At 37.5% G+C, this 21,496-nt stretch overlaps 1 pseudogene; it reads left to right on the forward strand.

Annotated features, from left to right (window-relative positions):
• The first annotated feature begins 216 nt into the window (after positions 1–216).
• LOC112865090 (eukaryotic translation initiation factor 3 subunit E-like) overlaps positions 217–21,496 on the forward strand; it is a 34,059-nt pseudogene continuing 12,779 nt past the window's right edge.

Consider the following 21,496-nt stretch of genomic DNA (forward strand, 5'->3'; position numbering starts at 1 on the left):
AGTTGTGCCCATATCACAACTCTCTTGAACATCACATCTCTGAAGTCAGCCCCTCCTGCTCTCACATTCCAGATAACTCCCACCATACTCTCTGGTTCTCAGCATCTACCATGAAACCTAATTCTACCCTTTACATTCATGCATACATGAGTAGCACCCAACTTCCCCATCGTACTGCTGTCATCTTCCAGCTCATCTGGATTTCACCAATGTAGAATGACTGATCATATCCCAGTGGATAAATCCCTAGAATTTTCAGAGAATGAAGGCAATATGAATACAGTTCAAAGGCTTTTTGCAGACAGCACTGTTAAAAATGGAGGAAAAAGATCTGTCAGGGAAGGTAAGATCAAGGCATTGGGTCTTTACCTGGCTGCTTTTGCATACCATAAAACCTGGATTTTAAAATAATGAAAACAGAAAATAATAATAATAATCTTACATCATAATTATGTGGTTTTGGAAATTTTTTATAAACTCAGCCTCTGTAGATACTTGAGGAAATAGTAATAAGGTAAATAGCCCGTTAGATATCAAAAAGAAGATGCCCCCTTGGGGTTGTAGATTACAAAAAACTGAGCGCTATTTGAATGTTAATTAGACCACTGACCCAAGAGCTTAATATATTAAAGAAGCTCACAGGAGTGCCAAGAATGGGACTAATTAAAGAGAAGAAAAATTCAAGCTAAGGAATAGCCATTGGCTTTTAACACATTCAGAGAATATAGAGAGCTGTGAACCATCAGAAGAAATAACTAGCAAATGATAGGATAATTGCAAACAGATGTATCTGAAACTACTGGTGGGATTTAGAATTGTGAATTTTATCAGATGGTAATTTATCCTGGAACAAATGTCAATCAATGAACTATCCCATTCCAGAACCAGGATTTATTTCTATGGTTTGCCAAAATATCATAGGAGAAAAATTATTATTCAGACAGTAACCACTCTCTCAAATAAATGGAATATTCAGGGAATGAGTCATTCTGTTTAAGGGATACTAACTGGGAAACTGAAAATTATCCAGAGAACCCTTGCAATTCTCATTTATATTTTTGGAAACGACTCCCTATGATTTTCCATAAAGGATGGTGAACCTAATGGAGTTTTCTTGCTGTTGGGAAACGTGATGGCTCACTGTTTCTCACTGCCCAGGACTCCAAACGGAAGGTGTAAAGAACTGGGCTGCCTGTGTCCTTGTCCCAAGTCACGCTCGGAGGGCCCCAGCATTGCCCAAGCCCAGGGGAGACCATTCACATTGAAAACTTGGCTCCAGTCATATTGTGAATGAGGTCCCCTGGAGAAACCAGACTCTCTGGCAGTGTTACTGTTATTGTTTTAAACAAAAGCCTGATGTTCGTTTGTTTGTTTGTTGTCATTTGCTTTTTTCTCCACGAGTAGAGAGCTCAGGAGAGACAAAAAGGGATGGGCGTGGTTAATCCACTTGGTCTTCAGCAAGGGCTATTTTGTTCCCCTCAGGGGACATTTGGCAATGTCTGGAGATATTTTTGGATATCATAACCAGGGGGTTGCTACTGGCATCTAGTAGGTAGAGGCCAGGGATGCTGCTGAACATACCACAGTATCCAAGACAACCCCACACACAGAATTATCTAGCCCAAAATGTCAACAGTAATGAAATGGAGAAATCCTGGTCTACAGTTTTATTCATTTCTGGTTGTTTACTTTAATAGGCTATCAAGTGGTGTGTTTATTTCACATGTGAAGAGCCAATTAAAAGAAAGGGATAATCTTAGGAAATGTGGGAAGGTAAGAGTTGAAGGGTAAGAAAAGAACTGTTTTCCTCCAACATTTGAGTACCTGCTATATTGTGACAGTTGTGTGTGGTACATTGCTCGCTTTATCATTCATTATCACTAATCCAAATAACCATGAGACAGATTTTCCTACACTTTCTTTATGAGCAGACTCTTCAACCAAATAATTAACTTCAGGAATTTGTAAACAGCACTATAGGAAAAGTGAATTTAAGAGGGGGCGCCTGGGTGGCGCAGTCGGTTAAGCGTCCGACTTCAGCCAGGTCACGATCTCGCGGTCTGGGAGTTCGAGCCCCGCGTCAGGCTCTGGGCTGATGGCTCAGAGCCTGGAGCCTGTTTCCGATTCTGTGTCTCCCTCTCTCTCTGCCCCTCCCCCGTTCATGCTCTGTCTCTCTCTGTCCCAAAAATAAATAAACGTTGAAAAAAAAAAATTTTTTTTAAAAAAAAAGAGGCGAGCCTAGAGGACATTATTTAGATCTCTGACAAAATAGTAAAAGAATCCACTCAATTAAAATCAAAAGGCACCTAAGACATGAACTATCACATGTAGTCTTCAGTCGGGTGGAATTGGCTCTTTTGCCATGTGGGAGAAAGTTCTTTTCATTGCTCAATCACAAGAACAGCTGGCTCCTCAATGCAGGAAGCCTCTAAGCCAGTTGCACACACATTCTGGGTCCTGTCTTGGATTTCTGACCTGTGGTCTAAGCTTGTGGTCTCAGGAAGACTGTTAGAGGAGAATGAAAAACACATTTGTTAATCTGCATGACATTACCCCTGACCACCCTGCAATGGGACAAATACTATCAGTGCCAGGCATCTGCAAACCCACAAACACCAGGATGCCACGATGTTTTTCTGGCTAACTAGGATGCTCTCAAGTTTTCAAATTTATGTCTGTAATGTGCCCACCAGCAATACTGGCTGTAGTGTTGTTCTGGGGAATTTTTAGGTTACTATCCTTTACGGGTTAGATCTACAAAGCAAACCTAGATATGTGCTGTGCTGGCTCCTATGTTCCTATTTCTCTAATTCTGAGGCCACCGTAAGGGGCCAGGTTTTGCTGTTAGTGAGAGTCTAGATCCAACATTGCCACGATGGATGACCCAGAGAAGGGGAAAATACACAAAATCCAATTAGTAGTGTTTCTTCTATAAAACTGCTGGTTATTTTTCAAATGATTTTAAAATATTCTACCTAACAGACCACAAGGAAGAAAGACTGAAAGAAAATACAATCTAGTCGTGTTCATATTCCTTATGCAATTTCTTATGATTAACTTTTAACTTTTATCCTTGCCTTGTCTCTGAGAAGCCTTTTCTTATATTCCTGGTATTGCTTACCTTCAGCTTCTGGATTTCTTTGAGGTTTCTGGGCTTCAGAGCTTTCTATGAAAGTTCAACATTTTAAGACTTCATCAAAACTCATAATGCCTTGTTTCCTTACTTCTTTAGAGAGGACCTTATCTGTTCCTGTGTTCCAGGCTGTCCTTTCCTCCTTCCACAGCTCAGAATTTCCCTTCACAGTCAAGAAAGTAGAGTCCCTCTTCCTTCATACTTCTTATACAGCTCAGTCCATCACGCAAGAGATCTGGAGGAAGATGGACCTACACACACATCAGCAGGGCTTCCTCACTGAAGCTGCTGGAGTCCGGAAGTTCTCTGGCCACCATCTTTCCATGTGGCTCTTCACCCTGATGCATCATGTAGCTAGCCTACTTTACTTCAGCCTTTCTTCTTTTTCTAAAACTATAACGAATTTTGAGCAAAGCACGATACTTTTAAAACCTATATTAGGGTCCCATCAGTTTTTCAGCATGAACTTCATGTGAGAACTCTTTTGAGTTGGGAAATACAGATGCAATTTTTGAAAATCTAAAGAAATAATCACCTGTACATCAACAAATACATTGCAAATACATGAATAATAATAATAATAATAATAATAATAATAATAATAAAACAACTCGGTTTCTTGGGGTTTCAAATGCAAAGTGTTTTTTTTTCCTTTTCAACAACTGCTAAATGAAAATGTGCAAGGGAAATTAGGTAATTTAAGCAGTTGCAAGTTTCTTTCAAATTGAATCCATGGGAAAAAAAAAACTAAATGAGTAGTGAATACGGTTAATTATACCTCTGAACAAAATAGGTGGCTGCCAACAGAAGTGTGATTTGAAGGATTCCAGAAATACACACTTACCTGAAAAACAAATCTCACCCCCTCTAATCTGCCAGAGTGTTTTTAATGTAGTATTTAGAGGTTTGGGGTTTTTTTAAGTAAATATTGTCATGTATAAGATACCTATTAAAATGTAAATCACCTTGGTAAATAAATGAGTTAAATGGTTTTGATCATTAATATATTAATGAGATGAGGGGAGCAGGTTGTAACTCAATGGGATGGCATTGAAGAAATGAGACATTTGGGTAAGTGTGATTATGGGACCCCACTCCCACCCCAAAGGCCTAACTACAGCTTAAGAAAATAATGCTGGTACTGGGTAGTGTAGAGGAGAGAGTATAAAGGGCCTAGGTAAACAGGAAAAGACATGAAGGAAAAGGAATCAAGAAAGAGAAATAAGTAAAAACAAGGAGGTGAAAACAGCTAATTCACAATTTTGCACAATCTGGAAAAGTATTATTCTACTCAGCTTTCTCTCCTCTGTCTGACATTGAACCTCTGAGAGTTTCTAAAAAAAAAAAAAAAAAGAACACTTTTCCTCCAACTCCTCTTAATACTCTGCTTAAACCCAGCTTAGCACAGTGCCTTTCACTTAGTAAGCACTCAGTAAATATTTGATTGATTGATACTCTCCTGTCAGACTTTCATGTTCTACAACTGACACCATATCTCAAGGGACTCTGAAAACGAAATAGAAAATGCTCTTGTTGAATATGAAAGATACAGATATATTCCCATGGTTAAAGCATGCAGCCACACAACTGGGTATGTACAGTGGGACAGAACACCACAATTGCCATTTATATAGTTTACTGAGATGAATGAGAAGCAAATGCAATCTTACCTCTCCCGGGAATAAATATCAGGAGAACTTCCTGACATACGTTATTGTGGTCAGAAAAACAGGTTTAATAATCCTATGTTACAGATGTAAGACACCAGCTAATAGAAAATTACAGTATTCAAATGCATTCTAAGTGAATACAGCCAATGAGCAACAAAACTTGGCCTCCTGAAATTATCCACCCAACTCATAGCTTAGCCTCAATGAAATGGACCAAGAGTCATTAAACTCTAGCTGCCCACATATGGAGGGCTCTGAAAGGATAATGCTGCAGCCCTTTAATATGCTGTAGCATTATGCTATTTGGGAAGTTCCAGACATTTTTCTCTAATGGTACAAATGAAACTGTAAACTGCTGTTGGTGAATAAAACCAGATTGCTCTGGGCACAGAGCCACACCAATCCAGGCCTAATGTGTCAACCAGAACTGAGCCTGGTAGGTAGCCTCTGCAGAGGAAGAAAGTTATATTAAAGAGATGAGAAGCCTACAGCTATTCTATGTGAGCAAATCAGTCTGGCTACTAAGTTGAAAAAGACTGTAAGGGATCCAGGGAAAAAGCATAGAGATCAGTCGGTGACAGCATTGCAGTAATCCAGGCAAGAAAGATATGATAATGGCTTAAACTAGGATGGTAGCAGTAGAAGTAGTGGTAAGACTTCTGGATAGTGTCTAAAGGTGGAACTGAGAGAACCTGGTAATGAACTGAAAGTGGGATAGAAAGGAAACAAGGATGACAACAGTTTTGACCATTTGGATGAATGGAGGTACAATATTTTTAGTGCATGGAAGTGCAAAATTCAAGAAAAAAAAGACAGCTGAACTTGTTATAGTTGAAATGCCTTTTAGACATCCAAGTGGCGATGTCAAGTAGACAAATGGATTTACAGCTCTGGATTTCACAGAGGTTTAAACTGGAGATAAAAATGTGGGAGTCATTAGAATATAGATGGTGTTTAAAACTATGAAACTAGATGAAATCACTTGGAGGTTAAGTGTTATAAAAGAGAAGATGTTCAAAGCCTGATCCTGGGATATTTCAGATGAAGATCTTGGCCATATTGATGGAGTTTGCTAGAGGATGGGTATGAGGAGATATTCTAGGACCACTGACCCATAAAGGACCAAATGACAGTTACAACATAGGACTATTTCCATAGTTAGAAAATCAGGTAGGTTAAAAGCTCATAAATTCTCTAAATAAGCATTTTATTGTTTGTAATGCCTACGTGGGGAAAACGTAATAAGGAATCATAATTCTGTAAGTAATTATTAAACATTACTAATTTAGCTAAATTTAGTCAATCCATAATCCTCACCTCTTCAAATATATTTTTTTTCATTCTATGTTTCTCTTAAGAAGAGAATTTGGAGACTGAATTGCCTTAATTCTCCATTTCATTTTGTTTGGTATATACCTGGAGTCTCCATAGCCAAAAATCAGAGTTGATCTATTCATTATCTGGTTAATTTGAATTGTTCAAATTGAGAAAACTTTTAACTGGGACACCTGATTTTGCCTTCCAGCTTAATCATATTAATCAGATACTATTTTACTTATGTTTTTAAATTCCTGAAAATCATATATCCATTTTACATGATTTAGGAATTAGGATAATGAGAACATATTGTTTTGACCACATAGAAGAGTATTCATCTCTTCGAGATAATGTTGACTGGATGGATGGATGAAAGAAGGAAAGATGAAGTAAAAATACATTGCATAAATTGTCTCTAATGATTAGCATACATCAAGACCAATGAAACCGAGGTACTTTCTATGACCTTAATTTGAAAAAAACCTTTCTGGTGGCCACACCTACCTGTGGCTCATCTGCATCAATGTGCTTGCTAGTACACCTATAAAATTCATGACAGATAAATATTCAGAAACCATCTCTTTGATTATATCAACGACCTTGATTAAAAACCTCTTTGAGAATGACTTCAGCAAGATAGCAGAATAGGAAGCCCTGAACTCTCCTTTCCCTCATGAACATACCAATTCAACAGCAGTACACAGATCAATTCCCTCTGTGAGAAATACAGAAACTAGTTGAAAGGTTCCTGCATCCCAGGCAAATGTGAAACCATCCACATCAAAACTGGTAGGAAAATGTAAGACACCCTCTCTTTCCACACTCAGAACAATAATCAGGAGGAATATAAACAGGAGGAAAACCCCAGCTCCCAGCTTCTCCTTGAGAAGGCAAAGAGTTAGATTGCATATCCGATATTTCAGATTTTGTAGATGATTCCCCAGGGACTGGATTTTACCTTGCCTGTCTTACAGCATTGATGGGACCTGGTAAATGCTAGATTCTTGCGGGCTACAGAGAACAAAGATGGTAGGTTGAACTAGGGAGCAGACACTTGCCACAGGAGGAGTCCTGTCTCAGCACAGAGCAAGCAGGTGGGAGGGAAAAAAGTCTCTCAACTTCTCTCTGGGGAGGAAAAGAGTTGGACCATATATCAAACATTCAGACTTCTGGGGATTGCCCAAGAGACGTAATCTAGATGTTTGGAGGCCACTAAGAACAAAGATGGCAGTTTGGACTAGCATGAAGATTTGAGAGGCCCACACAAGCTCTGGCCAGGTTGATTGGTGAAGGTCTTCTGTACGTGGCCAATGTGTGAAGACTGGGAGAAATGGCAGACTTTCCTAGTATGTACATACCAACACAGAATCAAGGAAAATGAGGTAACTGGGAAACACAATTCAAACAAAGGAATACAATAAAACTCCAGAAAATGATTCTAATGAAACATATGACAGAAAATTCAAAATAATCATCATAAAAATTCTCAAGAGGCTCAGGAGAACAATTTATAAACAAAATGAAAATTTCAAGAAAGAGATTAAAAAACATTAAAAAGTACCAAACAGAAATCATGAAGGTGAAGAATAAAGTAACTAAACTGAAAAATTCAATAAAGAGGTTCAACAGCAGACTAGAGCACAGAAAAAAATACTCAACAAATTCAAAGACAGTTCATTTGAAATATCCAATCAGAGAGCAAAAAGAATGAATAAAACTTAAGAAGCTTCTGGTCCATCAAGAAGACCAATATGCATATTATGGAAGTCCAGGAGAAGAAGAGGAAGAAAAAGGATAAAATTATTCAAAGAAATAATCACTGAAAACCCCAAATTTGGGAAGGAAATGGACATCCAGATTTAGGAAGCCCAAATGATCCCAAATAAAATGAACCCAAAGGAATCCACACAGAGATACATTATAATCAAATTGTCAAAAGATACAGAAAGACAAAATGCAAATTTTGAAAGCAGCAAGAGAAAAGCAACTTGTTAAGCACAAGGGAAATCCTATAAGATTATTAGTGGGTATTTCAGCAGAAACCTTGCATGCCAGAGGGAATGGGATGATATATTCAAAGTGCTGAAAGGAAAAAACTGCCAACTGAGAATACTGTACCAGGCAAAACTGTCCCTAAAAAAAATGAAGAGGTGATAAAGATTTTCACCAACAAAAGCTAAAGAAGTTCATCACTACTAGACCTGTCTTACAAGAAATGCTTAAGGAAATTCTTTACCCTAACACTGTCCTTTCATTTCAAGTTGAAGAATTTCCTTTAGCATTTCTTCTAAGGCAAGTCTAGTGGTGCAAATGTCTATTGACTGATGAATAGATAAAGAGATGAATGGAATATTACTCAGCCATCAAGAAGAATGAAATCTTGCTATTTGCTACAACATGGATGGAGCTAGAGGATATTATACTAAGTGAAATAAGTCAGAGAAAGACAAATACCATATGATTTCACTCATATGTGGAATTTAAGAAACAAAACAGATGAACATAGGGGAAAAAGAGAGGGGCAAACCATAAAATAGATTCTTAACTATAGAGAACAAACTGAGGGTTGCTGGAGGAGAGGTGGGTGGGGGATGGGCTACATGGGTGATGGCTATTAGGGATGGTACTTGTTGTGATGAGCACTGGGTGTTAGTTTCTACTCCTGAAACTAATATTACATTGTATGTTAACTAACTAGAATTTTTAAAAAACTTGAAAAAAAAAAAGAAAGAACACTAATGGGCAATATAGTAGCATTAGAAAGTATAAAATGTGTTGCCAAAAGTATATATATAGACAGATATAGAATACTGTATTACTATAATGGTGGTGGGTAATTCTAGTGTATGAGTTAAAAGACAATTCTAGTATATAAGTTAAAAGAAAAAATTGTTAAAAATAACTGACTAAAAATATATTAATAGATATATAATATATACAGTATATGATATGTTTCATATATATGATATGAAACAGATATAAATTATAGCATCAATAACAAAGTATAAGAAGGATATTAGTAAAGTATAGAATTTTTGTTTACTATTGAATTTAAGTTGATATCAGCTTTAGATAGACTGTTACATTTTATGTAGGCCCTATGGTAACCACAAAGAAAATACCTATAGATGTTATACAAAAGAAAAAGAGGAATAAAAGCATATAAAATACAAAATATCAGCAAAACACGAAGAAAAGCATCAAGACAGGAAAAAACAAAAGAACTATAAGACAAAAAACAATGAACAAAAATGACAATAGTATATTCTTCCCTATCAATAATTACTTTAAATGAAAATGGATTAAACTCCCAAAGTAAAAGATGTAGAGTGGCTGAACGAATTATAAAAATAAGGTACAACTAGGGGCGCCTGGGTGGCGCAGTCGGTTAAGCGTCCGACTTCAGCCAGGTCACGATCTCGCGGTCCGTGAGTTCGAGCCCCGCGTCGGGCTCTGGGCTGATGGCTCAGAGCCTGGAGCCTGTTTCCGATTCTGTGTCTCCCTCTCTCTCTGCCCCTCCCCCGTTCATGCTCTGTCTCTCTGTGTCCCAAAAATAAATAAAGGTTGAAAAAAAAAATTAAAAAAAAAAAAAAATAAGGTACAACTATACTGTCTACAAGGTAGTTATATATTTCTAAACACATAAATAAAGACACACATAGGCTTAAAGTGAAGAGATAAGAAGAGGTATTCCATGCAAATAGTAACCAAAAGAGAACAGACATTCTTATATTCTTATATCAGACACAATACACTAAGTCAAAACTTGTCACAACAGATAGAAAAAGGACATTATGTAATGGTAAAAGGGCCAGTTCATCAGTAAGATATAAAAATTATAAATATACATGCACCCAATATCAGAGCACCTAAAGATATAAGGCAAACATGACAGAACTGAAGGGAGAAATAAACAGCAATACAATAACAGTAGGAGACTTCAATACCCCACCTTTAATAGGGATAAAAGAACCAAACAGAAAATCACCACCACCACCACCAACAACAACAACAACAACAAACAGCAGACTTGAACAACACTGTAGACCAAATGGACCCTAACAAACATGCAGAACATTCCACCCAATAGTAGCAGAATTCAAATAGAGAATGAGGGGTGGGGAAGGGTGGGGGAGAGAGAGAGAGAGAGATTGAACTTCCATATGATCCAGCAGTCCCACTTCTGGGTATTTATGCAAAAGAAATTAAATCATGATTTGAACAGATACTAGCACTCCAATGTTCATTGTGGCACCATTCACAATAGTCAAGGTGTGAAAATAACCAAATGTTCAATGGTAGATGAATGTATAAAGAAAATAAGCTATATACATACAATGGGATATTATCCAACCTTTAAAAAGAAGGAAATCCTGCAATATGTGACACAATGGATGAACCTGGAGGAAATTATACGCCGAATGAAATAAGTTGATCACAGCAGGACAAAACTGCACTTTTACACATATATGATGTATCTAAAAGAGTCAAACAGATGAAGAAAATAGAATAGTGGTTTCCAGGGGGTAGTAGGGAGGGAGAAATGGGGAGGTACTAATCAATGGGCATAATTTTCAGAAGTGCAAGATGAGCAAGTTCTAGAGATCTGTACAACATTAGACCTATAGTTAATACAATATTATACACTTAAAATTTATTAAGAAAGTGAATCTCATGTTGTGTTCTTAGCACAATAAAATTTTAAAAATTTAAATTAAGAAAAATACATCGACTTCTTCCAACTGACTTGAAAAAAATGTTTAAATTCTCTCACCTAGTGTTCAAAGCCCTCTACAGCCTGTTGGCATTCTTCCTCACCTTACTTAGCTCCCACTATTTCCCTGGATGACTCCTCCCAGGAAGTCACTATCTACTCATCATTTCTGTCTCACCTTGAGCTTTCCTGTGTCTTTGCCTTTACTCATAGCATCTAGGTTCCACTGAAATGACCTTCCTACTCAACTCCATCTGTATGCATTTAGGCTCACTGAAGGCCAAATTTAGCCCTTTTTTACCCACAAAGTCTCTACTGAACTTCACAAGTAAAGTAAATCTCTTCTGAATGTTGGTAGCACAGTAACTATACTCTTTTCAAAGCACTTGTCACTTTCTGCCTTGCTCTATACTTATTTCCTCTATTATACACTAATCTTCTTGAAAACAAAATGCACCTATAAGTTATATTTGTACCATCTTAAGTAGTAAAAGTAGTGCTTGAATGTAGTGGATGCTCAAAAAGACATTTGTTTAGTGAATGAAGCCATCTTGGAGAACTTAACATAAGGAATATATTGGACAAAACAATTGCTAATAGAAAATAATTTATGCTTGGCTTTGGCAAGCATAGATAGGTACATAAGCCAAATTTGTGAGCAATAATTTTCTTTCCTCAGAAACTTCTTTAACTTCTTCAACCATCTTCAGTCCAAAAAAGCCAGGTCATCTGTACAGCCTCTGTGTTTAGTAGTTATAATAGCCAAAAACTGCAGATAAACCATTTTAGATTCCACATTTGCTCTCCTATAGATATAGCCCATATGTCTCAAACTAAGAAGCTCAAGTTCACAGCCTTACCTTTCTGTTGGAACCCACTTCCATCATTTTGTTCCTACTTAGTGTTGCTTCAACCACAGGAGGGGGTCCTCAGATTACTAAAATAATTAGCCAAGTAAACAGTCAATTCTGATGTAAGGAATAACTGACCATTGTGCTTTTCAACAATGTACACAACCATCACACAAAGCCTCAGTGTAAAATGTTAAAAGCCACTGGTTCCAGTCTTTTTCCTTCTTTACTCCTCCACCTTTCCCCGGCCCTGCCCTAGCACCTTTTCCTGCCAAGGAAGCTTGCAGAAGGATTTCCTTACTTCTATTGTATGTGTTATTTTCCATCTTCTCATTTGGAACAAAGGCACGCTATGGTCTTGTTTTAAATTTTGTGTTGGACCAAGGTGGCCATTGGTTGAAGTGGAACAAAGTGAAATCCAGTCTGGAAAATGATAATGCTGCTTTCCAACTTCTCATCACTGCATATTCTGCCCGCCTTGGCTCCAGAAAATTCTCCAGTTATTTCCTTTTGGCAGCACCATTTTAATGCACTTAATAAATCTGGACTTATGAGGGCGTAGAGTAGCCTTCCCAGCAGTTTTTTTTTTTTTTTTTTAACTGTTATGGACATTGCTGTTTCCCTTAGAGAGAGCTAAGTAAAACACCTCCTGCTCTTTGTCATTTCTGGCTCTGCTGTCGGCTGCAGGTTTTGCTGCTCTTGGTGCTGTTCAAGGCAGGCAGAATAAGGGTTCTTCTACCCAGCATGATTCAGTAGGGTCCAAGGGAGTCCTGAGGCTCAAAATTCTTTCCCCTCTTGGAAGACAATCAGCTTCACCCTTTAAATGTATTGGGTGCTTAAAATTCCCCCATTATTTATTACCATAGATTATTTATCTCGACTGTCACTTTCTACATGAAGTCTCTCATGATTTCCTCTATTCAATTCAGCCTCCTACTCCAAATACAATAAATCAACCCATTATCTTGTTTCCATGATTAAAACTCATCATATTCTATTACATAATTAGTTTTTGTATGTTTCTGTCTCTCCTACTGGACAGTGGAAGTCTCAAAGGTTAGAACCACGTCTTATTAATCCTTGTTTTCTTAGCATCTGAACAGTAATTAATGTCCCATGAATGAATATGGAATTTTACCACACATCATTTCTTTGGATTCCTTTCCTACAAAGCTTCTTCTTAAATCCATATACTCTTGGGTAGAATATCATGATGTAATACTAATTAGGCAATTGTTATTGGTAAACTATTAAAGCATTTCTCTTGAGAGGGACCAAGATCAGGATGAAAATACTGGAGGCTGGAGAGTCTGCCAAAAGATGATTTAAAAGGGAGAGAAAAGGGCCACAAAGTGAGGCATCAAAGATTATCTACTTGATGATTTTGGTTTTTAGGCCAAATCTATCTTTCAGCTCAAGGCTAATTTACTACAGAGAATTATGCTTTCAAAATTTTTGCCCATAGAAGATGAAGGAGTTGACTGTCACAATTAATCTAGAGATGCATTTGTATCTGCAATATAATAGGGTACATGAAACCTTGCCTAGAGCCAATATGCCTTTAGGCTGGAACTCAATAATGATGCGCCTATAAAAATGTTCCAGTTATTACCAAAAACCCTGGCAAGCTGAGGGTCTCTTTTCACAGCCAGCCCTCTGGGGTTCTCCAGTGACTCAGTGTGCCCCTGCTACACCCCAGCTCATTAAGTTGCTGGGTTATATAGACAGACATTAATTACTCAGAATTAAGTGCCTGTGTCTAAATGCTTATTTTGGATAATTCCAAAGGTTATTCTAAAGAAGTACTATTAACTTCCTAGTAATTTTGACTTACATTCAAAAAGCTTTACTCAGGAAGGCCAGTCACCCCTTGACTGAAATGTTTGCTTTCCAATCTTCTTCCTGGATCTCTTCTCCATAGAATCCTTAACATCTAAAAGGATCATCTTCCCAGAGATTAATTTACACATATATATCAGGACCCCTGAAAAAAAATGTCTCAATAGATATCTGAATCACTCTCCGACTGGCTGTTGTGTTGCTGGTACAACTTTTGTGAGTAGCCATGTTAAGGTGCTTCCAACAGAGGGCTCACTTAAGAAGCAAGACAGAGGTAAAACTGTGCATACTTCTCTCGTCACCACCAGCTACTGCTCTTGGTGCCAGCAGGCTTCCTGAGATGAGACAGTTTTAGGTGTTTGAACATAATCTTTTTGAAAAAGAAAATTCACATTTTAATTTTTCCCCAAAGATACAGTGATTTTTCATTAATATTTGCTTCAAATTTAAAGTTTCCTATTACATGGTGCCCCCCACCCCACCTCACATACTCCCTTTGCAAAGATATCAGCATTAAAATTAACATCTGAGAATTAAACTGTAGAATTCACATATCACATATTCACATAAAGATCTGAAAAGTCATCTTGGTGAGATGATCACTTCCATGATGATGAGACTCTAAATCTGATAGTGGCTATAACCACTACATCATCACACTCAGAAAGCTCGTCTTGCTCATTTACCTTACCTTTGATATGTTACATAACTTTTTGTACCTCAGTTTATTCCTCTTTAAAATAATAATAATATCTATATCATACAATTGTTTGGGGTGTGTGTCAGTTAAAGGATACACTTAACGCAGTATCTGGCTCATAATAGGCACTCGGTAAATGTTAGGAATTATTAACCTCCACTGGTTAATCCACTGATAGAATACGTATTCAAATTGAAGCACTGACATGTGCCTTGTGCTATGGCTGAAAAAGGCATATAATCATGAAATTTCAGAATGCCGGATATAAAGAAAGGAGTCTAGTAGAAAGGGGAAATCTAGATAACTTACAAGGAATTGGAAATCAGAATAATCTCAGACTTCTCAACAATAACCCTTGAAGCTATACAAGGATGCCTAATGCCTTAAAAATGTTGAGAGAAAGTGATTTAACTTGGAGTTCTGTGTAGGAACAATCTACCTATCTAGAGTGATGGGAGAATGATACATTACCATCAGTAGCCTTAGAGAGAAAATATAATGCCTCTGTAAAACAAAAACAGGATGCCATGAAAATGGGAACTAAGTGAACGAAAGGGAAATAGAACACTTGAAAGGAATTTTTAAGAAAGTGAGTAGGATAACTAAAAATAACTACTGGAACATAAGGTCAAGAAAATATCTTAGAGGGGCGCCTGGGTGGCGCAGTCGGTTAAGCGTCCGACTTCAGCTCAGGTCACGATCTCGCGGCCCGGGAGTTCGAGCCCCGCGTCGGGCTCTGGGCTGACGGCTCGGAGCCCGGAGCCTGCTTCCGATTCTGCATCTCCCTCTCTCTCTGCCCCTCCCCCGTTCATGCTCTGTCTCTCTCTGTCCCAAAAAGATAAATAAACGTTGAAAAAAAAACATTTAAAAAATATATATATATCTTAGAAAAGAAGGGAATTATTAGTCAAAAGAAAAGGCAATAGTGGAAAGAAAATTAACAAGTTCAGGAATAACAGTCAACTAATAGTAGCTCCAAAGAAACAGGAGACAGAAAAGGAGGGGGATAAAATTATCAAACAAAAATATACAACTTTATTTATTTATTTATTTATTTATTTATTTATTTATTTATAATTTACATCCAAGTTAGCTATCATGTAGTGCAATAATGATTTCAGGAGTAGGTTTCAGTGATTCATCCCTTATGTATAAACACTCAGTGCTCATCCCCACAAGTGTCTTCCCTAATTCCCCTTACCCATTTAGCCCATCCCTCCTCCCACAACCCCTCTAGCAACCTACAGTTTGTTCTCTGTATTTAAGAGTCTCTTATGTTTTGTTCTCCTCCCTGTTTTTATTTTTGCTTCCCTTCCCTTATGTTCATCTGTTTTGTATCTTAAATTCCACATGAGTGAATTCATATGATATTTGTCTTTCTCTGACTGACTTATTTAGCTTAGTGTAATACCCTCCAGTTGCATCACATTGTTGCAAATGGCAAGATTTAATTCTTTTTGATTACCAAGTATACTCCATTCTATATATATACCACAGCTTATTTATCCATTCATCCTTTGATGGGCATTTGGTCTCTTTCCATACTTTGGCTATTGTCAATAGCGCTGCTATAAACATTGGGGTTCATGTGCCCCTTCAAACCAGCACACCTGTGTCCCTTGGATAAATACCTAGTAATGCAATTGCAGGGTCGTAGGATAGTTCTATTTTTAACTTTTTGAGGAACCTCCATAATGTTTTCCAGAGTGGCTGCACCAGTTTGCATTCCCCCCAGCAGTGCATAAAAAGATCCTCTTTCTCTGCATCCTCGCCAACATCTATGTTGCCTGAGTTGTTAATTTCAGCCATTCTGAATGGTTTGAGGTGGTATCTTATTGTGGTTTTAATTTGTATTTCCCTGATGATGAGTGATGTTGAGCATTTTTTCATGTGTCTGTTAGCCATCTGGATGTCTTCTTTGGAAAAGTGTCTATTCATGTCTTTTGCCCATTTCTTCACTGGATTATTTGTTTTCTGGTGTTGAGTTTGATTAAGTTCTTTCTAGGTTTTGGATACGAACCCTTTATCTGATATGTCATTTGCAAATATCTTCTCCCATTCCGTTAGTTGCCTTTTAGTTTTGCTGATTGTTTCCTTCACTGTGCACAAGCTTTTAATCTTGATTAGGTCCCAATAGTTCATTTTTGCTTTTGTTTCCCTTACCTCCAGACAAGACACATGTTGAATAAGAAGCTGCTGCAGCCAAGGTCAAAGAAGTTTTTGCCTGCCTTCTCCTCAAGGATTTTGATGGCTTTCCTGTCTTACATTAGGCTCTTTCATCCATTTTGAGTTTATTTTTCTGTATGGTGTAAGAAAGTGATCCAAGTTCATTTTTCTGCATGTCACTGTCCAGTTTTCCCAACACCATTTGCTTAAGAGACTGTCTTTATTCCATTGGAAATTCTTTCCTGCTTTGTCAAAGAGAAGTTAGCCATACATTTGTGGGCCCATTTCTGGGTTCTATATTCTGTTCCACTGATGTGAATGTCTGTTTTTGTGCCAGTACCATACTGTCTTGATGATTACAGCTTTGTAGTATAGCTTGAAGTCTGGGACTGTGATGCCTCCAGTTTTGGTTTTCTTTTTCAGGATTGCTTTGGCTATTTGGGGTCTTTTCTGGTTCCATACAAATTTTGGGATTGTTTGTTCTAGCTCTGTGAAGAATGCTGGTGTTATTTTTATAGGGATTAGATTCAATATGTAGGTTGCTTTGGGTAGTATCAACATTATAACAATATTTGTTATTCCAATACATGAGCATGGAATATTTTTCCATTTTTTTTTGTGTCTTCAGTTTCTTTCATAAGCTTGCTATAATTTTCCATGTATACATTTTTCACTTCTTTGGTTAGGTTTATTCTTAGGTATTTTATGGTGTTTGGTGCAATTGTAAATGGGATCAATTCCTTGACTTCTCTTTCTGTTGTGTCATTATTGGTGTATAGAAATGCAACCGATTTCTGTGCGTTGATTTTATCCTGTGACTTTGCTGAATTCATGGATCAGTTCTAGCAATTTTTTGGTGGAATCTTTTGGGTTTTCTGCATAGAGTATCATGTTCTCTACAAAGACGTGAAAGTTTGACTTCCTCCTTGCCAATTTGGATGGCTTTTATTCCTTTGTGTTGTTTGACGGCTGAGATTAGGACTTCCAACAGTGGCAAGAGTGGACATCCCTGTCATGTTCCTGACCTTAGAGGGAAAGCTCTCAGTTTTTCCCCATTGAGGATGATGTTAGCGGTGGGTCTTTCATATATGGCTTTTATGATCTTGAGATATGATCCTTCTATCTCTACTTTCTTGAGGGTTTTTATCAAGAAAGGATGCTGTATTTTGTCAAATGCTTTCTCTGCATCTGTTGAGAGGATCATGTGGTTCTTGTCCTTTCTTTTATTGATGTGATGTCTCACATTGATTGTTTTGCAGATACTGAACCAGCCCTGCATCCCAGGTATAAATCCCGCTTTGTCGTGAATAATTCTTTTAAGGTATTGTTGGATCCGGTTGGCTACTACCTTGTTGAGGGTTTTTGCATCCACGTTCATCAGGGAAATTGGTCTATAGTTCTGCTTTTTAGTGGGGTCCGGTTGGATCCGGTTGGATACTACCTTGTTGAGGGTTTTTGCATCCACGTTCATCAGGGAAATTGGTCTATAGTTCTCCTTTTTAGTGGGGTCTTCATCTGGTTTTGGAATCAAGGTAATGTTGACTTCATAGAAAGAGTTTGGAAGTTTTTCTTCCATTTCTATTTTTTTTGGAAGAGCTTCAAAGAAATATGTGTTAACTCTTCCTTAAATGTTTGGTAGAATTCCCCAGGAAAGCCATCTGGCCCTGGACTCTTGTTTTTTGGGAGATTTTTGATTACTAATTCAATTTCTTTACTGGTTATGGGTCTGTTCAAATTTTCTATTTCTTCTTGTTTCAGTTTTGGTGGTTTACACATTTCTAGGAATTTGTCCATTTCTCCCAGATTGCTTAATTTATTGGCATAAAATTGCTCATAATATTCTCTTATTATTGTTTGCATTTATGCAGTGTTGGTTGTGATCTCTCCTCTTTCGTTGTTGATTTTATTTATTTGGGTCCTTTACTTTTTCATTTTGATCAAACTGGCCAGGGGTTTACCAATTTTGTTAATTCATTAAAAGAAACAGTTTCTGGTTTCATTGATCTGTTCTACTGTTGTTGTTTTTTTATTTCAATGGCATTGATTTCTGTTCTAATCTTTATTATTTCCCATCTTCTGCTGGTTTGGGGTTTTATTTGCTGTTCTTTTTCCAGCTCTTAAAGGTGTAAGGTTAGGTTGTGTATCTGAGACCTTTCTTCCTTCTTCAGGAAGGCCTGGATTGCTATATACTTCCCTCTTATGACCATCTTTGCGGCATCCAGAAGTTTTGGGCTGTATCATTTTCATTGGCTTCCATGTACTTTTTAATTTCCTCTTTGATTTCTTGCTTAGCCCATTCATTCTTTAGTAGGATGTTCTTTAGTCTTCAAGTATTTGTTGTCTTTCCCAATTTTTTCTTGTGGTTGATTTTGAGTTTTGTAGTGTTGTGGTCTGAAAGTATGCACAGTATGATCTCAATCTTTTTCTACTTTTTCAACGTTTATTCATTTTTGGGACAGAGAGAGACAGAGCATGAATGGGGGAGGGGCAGAGAGAGAGGGAGACACAGAATCGGAAACAGGCTCCAGGCTCCGAGCCATCAGCCCAGAGCCCGACGCGGGGCTCGAACTCCCAGACCGCGAGATCGTGACCTGGCTGAAGTCGGACGCTTAACCGACTGCGCCACCCAGGCGCCCCTTTTTCTACTTTTTGAGGGCTTATTTGTATCCCAGTATGTGATCTATTCTGGGGAAAGTTCCGTGTGCACTCAAGATGAATGTGTATTCTGCTGCTTTAGGACAAAATGTTCTGAATACATCTGTTAAGTCCATCCAATCCAGTGTGTCATTCAAAGTCATTGTTTCCTTATTGATTTTCTGTTTAAATAATCTGCCCCTTGACATAAGTGGGGTGTTGAAGTCCCCTACTATTATGGTATTATTATCAATGAGTTTCTGTATGTTTGTGATTAATTGATTTCTATATTTGGGTGTTGACATTGGGGGCATAAATGTTTACAGTTATAAGGTCTTCTTGATGGATAGACCCCTTACTTATGACATAATACCCTTCTTCATCTCTTGTTAGAGTCTTTATTTTAAAATCTAGATTGTTTGATAAGAGCATGGCTACTCTGGCTTCCTTTGGCGACTATTAGCATGATAGATGATTCTCCATTCCCTTTCAATCTGAAGGTATCTTTAGGTGGAAAACGGGTCTCTTGTAAACAGCATATAGATGGAACTTGTTTTCTTATCCATTCTGTTATGCTATGTCTTTTGATTGGAGCGTTTAGTCCTTGACATTTAGAGTGAGTATTGAAAGATATGCATTTATTGCCATTGTGTTGCCTGTAGAGGTGGAGTTTCTGATGGTGTTCTCTCGTCCTTTCTCATCTTTGTTGCTTTTGGTCTTTTTTGTTTTGTTTCATCTTTTCTCCCCTCAGAGAGTCCCCTTAAAATTTCTTGTAGGGCTGGTTTAGTGGTTACAAACTCCTTTAGTTTCTGTTTGTCTCAGAAACTTTTTATGTCTTCTTCTATTTTGAATGACAACCTTGCTCGATAAAGAATTCTTGGCTGCATATTTTTCTGATTCAGCACACTGAATATATCCTGTCACTCCTTTCTGGCCTCCCAAGTTTCTGTGGATAGGTCTGCTGCGAACCTGACCTGATTCCCCTGTAGGTTAAGGACTTTTTTCCCCCCTTGCTGTTTTCATGATTCTTTCCTTGTCTTTGTATTTTGTGAATTTGACTATGATATGCCTTGTTGATGGTCGGCTTTTGTAGAATCTAATGGGAGTTTTCTGTGCTTCTTGGATGTTGAAGTCTCTGTCTTTCCCCAGGTTAGGAAAGTTTTCTGCTGTGACTTACTCACATAAATCTTCCATCCCTTTTTCTCTCTCATATTCTGGGACCATGATTCAGATGTTATTGCTTTTTAATGAGTCACTGAGTTCTCTATTTCTTATATTGTGCTCTTTTGCCTTAGTTTCCTTCTTTTTGTCTGCTTCATTATTCTCCATAAGTTTGTCCTCTATATCACTGATTCACTGCTCTGCTGCCTCCATCCTTGCTGCCATGGCAGCCATTCGAGATTGCATCTCAGTTACAATATTTTTAATTTTGTTCTGTCTAGATTTTACTTCTTTTATCTCCACAGAAAGGAATTCTATGTTTTTTTTCAACCCCAGCTTGTATACTTACTATCGTGATTCTAAATTCTGGTTCAGATATCTTTCCTGTATCTGTGCTGATTAAGTCCCTGGCTGTCATTTTTTCCTGTTCTTTCTTTTGGGGTGAATTCCACTGTTTTATCATTTTGCAGAAAGAAAAAGAATTAACAAAGTAAAAATTAAAATTAAACAATTAAAAACAGTACAAAAAATCAAATAAAGGTTGCTAGATCCTAGGTGTGTTTGGTCTGGTTGTTGAAAGAAGCCTGATAGATTTGAGAAAACAAGTAAAAAAAAAAAAAAGAGAGAAGAAAGAAAGAAAGAAAGAAAGAAAGAAAGAAAGAAAGAAAGAAAGAAAAGGAAAACATTTGAAAACTTAAAAAATGAATACAATAAAGTAGAACAAAATGAAATGATGAAAGTAAAATAGAATGAAAAAAATTAACAAAAAATAAAAAATATAGTAGAAAAATTTTAAGAAAAAAATTTTTTTTTAATTTTTTTTAATGTTTTATTTATTTTTGAGACAGAGACAGAGCATGAGCAGGGGAGGGGCAGAGAGAGAGGGAGACACAGAATCCGAAGTAAGCTCTGGGCTCTGAGATATCAGCACAGAGCCCAACACGGGGCTTGAACTCACAGACCGTGAGATCATGACCTGAGCCAAAGTGAGATGCTTAACTGACTGAGCCACCCAGGCGCCCCGAAGAAAAAATTTTTTTTATAAAAATGGAAAATAATGATTTTTTTCTCTTTCTTTGTTCATGAATAAGAAAAGAAAAGGGAAAAAATTAAATAGATCAGTGAACAGAATGGAATATAATTGAAATTACATCCAGTTTCCCCTAGAAGTCAAACTATGAAGCACTTTATAGTACATAAACTAAGCAGGTGGACAGACTTCTGGTGTTCATCTAGAGAGCGGTTGGTGCAGCTGGATGGGGCTTGGTGTAGATGCTCTGTTCTCCATTAGATGCTGCTGCTTAGCTTACT

This window comes from Puma concolor, chromosome C1, assembly GCF_028749965.1.
Source record: "Puma concolor isolate L17-30 chromosome C1, mPumCon1.1.hap2, whole genome shotgun sequence".
Taxonomy (NCBI): Eukaryota; Metazoa; Chordata; class Mammalia; order Carnivora; family Felidae; genus Puma; species Puma concolor.